The sequence below is a fragment of the Castor canadensis genome, unplaced genomic scaffold (genome assembly GCF_047511655.1).
Source record: "Castor canadensis unplaced genomic scaffold, mCasCan1.hap1v2 HAP1_SCAFFOLD_1047, whole genome shotgun sequence".
NCBI classification, from domain to species: domain Eukaryota; kingdom Metazoa; phylum Chordata; class Mammalia; order Rodentia; family Castoridae; genus Castor; species Castor canadensis.
The window spans coordinates 22,501-24,892 of NW_027395458.1; positions in this window are offsets into that span (position 1 = coordinate 22,501).

The following is a 2,392-nucleotide window of genomic DNA, read 5'->3' on the forward strand; positions in this document are numbered from 1 at the left end:
GGGCACCTAACGCCGCCGCCGGCGGGGCGGCGGGGCGGAGGACCCGGGGCCGCCGCCGCGGTCCCCACCACGGCGGGCGACACGCGACGAGCGGGAAAGCGAGCCCCCGGGATCGGAGAAGCCGGGCGGAGGGAGAAAACTCGAGACGGGCGGCACGCGAACGTGGCGGACGGCCAACCCCCGGCGCGGGGAGGCGGCGTCACAAGGGCCGCGGGGACGCGGCACCGGTCACCCGCGAGGTCGCCGGGGAAACGACCGCCTCGGGGAGCCCGGCCTTCCGCCCGGTCCGGGACCCACGCACGGGAATCTCACCGCCAGCGCCCCCGCGGCGCATCGGCGGTCCCGCGCGCGAGCCCCCACCCGGGACGGACCGACCCGGACCCGCCGTCGGCGACGGACCCACGGCGACGCCTCGTCGAGGCCGAGCCCGCGTCCTCGCCGAGCCGGTCGCGGCTCCACCCCCGCACACGTCACCGACCGTCTCACGGCGACCGGTCGCCCGGGCGCACGGCGAGGATCGGCGACGGCGAGGGCGGACGGGAGCCCCACCCCGGACGGGGAAGCGGACGGGGAGAGACCCGCGGAGCGCACGGCCCGGGGCCGCCGGGGAAACCAGGCGGGATCCCACCGCCCCCCCACGGGGGCGGTCCCGCCATCGCCCGCGACGCCCGGAAGCCGGAGCCCGGCGGAGTCCGAAGAGCACCCCTCACGGGAGGAGTCACCTCCTCCCGCGAGGAGAGAACGCCCGCGTCCACCAGCCCCGTCGACGGGGACTCCCACGCGCGACTCCGCCGACGTCCGCACGCCGGGGAGGACGACCGCCTCGGCGGCCTCGCTCGAGAGAACCCCACACGCGTACGGCCCCCTTCCTCCGGGGGACGGGCACCCACCGTCGCGGCGCCCGGCGCGAGGGGCGCGACGGGCCACCCGGGCCCACGCCGGCGCCGGCACACCGCCGTCGGCGCCAACGGCCGGCGACACGGGACGGGAGCGGGCGGAGAGCCCCTCGCGGCGGCGGCGGCGGCAGCAGCGGCGGCGGCGACGGCGACGGGAGGGTGAGGGGAGGGGCGGGACCGACCGGGACGTCCGCCACACCACCGACCCCCAACACACCCCCCCCACCGGACACACCACGCGCCAGCGGAGCGAGACCTCGGCGCACGCTCGCGGGCAGGCCCCCGAGAGAGCCGGACACCGGCCGGGACCCCCCCGCGGGACCCTCCCCCAGCTCGGAGGGGGGAGGCGCGGGCACGCATCGGATCGGGACAGACGCGTCGGACGGCTGACTTTCGCGCAGCGAGAACGTAGGCGGGCGGGCAGACGCGGGGGGGGAGGCGGGCACCTCCCCACCTCTTCGCAAAGCACGCCCCGCTCGGATCGCTAGAGAAGAAACTTTGCTCACTGAGGGTGGACCGAACCCGGCCCACCGGCCCCCGTCGGTCCGCAGAGGCGGGATCCGTCCGCGGGAGTGGCCAGGCGAGGGGGGGTCTGCGGTATAGGTAAGCACGGGGCACACGTCGAGCACTCGCGGTCAGAGGCCGGGGCGACCTCACGTTATCTTCCGCTCAGTCCGCCGGGTGGCACGGCAGAACGGCCCACGGCCCGCCACGATCGCTCGACACGCCCGCGCGCGGCCAACCGGGAGAGGCGGCGCGCGGGCGTGCGCCCGCCCCAAGGACCGAGTCGCACCCGCGACACGGCCGTCAAGAAGCGGCAGGCGGCCTTCGCCGCCGCCGCCCTCTCTCTCACCGCCTCGACCCCCCTTTTCTCTGGCCGATGGCCTCGAGAAGCCCGCCAACGCGGACGGGGCAGCCCCGCCACAGCGGCGACCGGAGCAGAGACACCGGGGGACACGGGAACGGCACCACCGCTCAGCCTCGGGCACCTCGAGTCGACCCGGAGCGCTCCAGGAGCACCGCGAAGGGCCGACGACGCACGGAACGCGGCTCGCGCGCCCGAGGAGGACGCGCGGCACGGCGGGGGAAACGCGGGCCCCTGCCCCACCGCGGGGAGGGGCCGACCCACCGCCAAGGCACCAGGGCGCGGGAGGGGTGATCCCCTCTCCCGCACGTCTGGGTCCCCGACCACGAGGAGAGGGCGGGGAAGGCGAAGGTCAGGCCGGATACCGCACCCCTGCCTTCCGCACACCACCGGCAGGTGGGGCGGAGAAGCGAGGGGCCCGCTGGCAGCACGAGAAGAGCGGTCCCATTCGCAGTGAATGTCCGTCCCTCGCCTGGCGCGGCTTAGGCCCGGCCCGGGGAGAGCACCACGTCACCACATCGATCGCGAGAAGGGAGGCGAAAACGGCCAGACCCCGCCACCCGGGAGGGCAGGGCGCCGAGTCGGGAAAGACAAAAGCGAGCCTGAGTTTCAAAACACGAGACAAAACCAA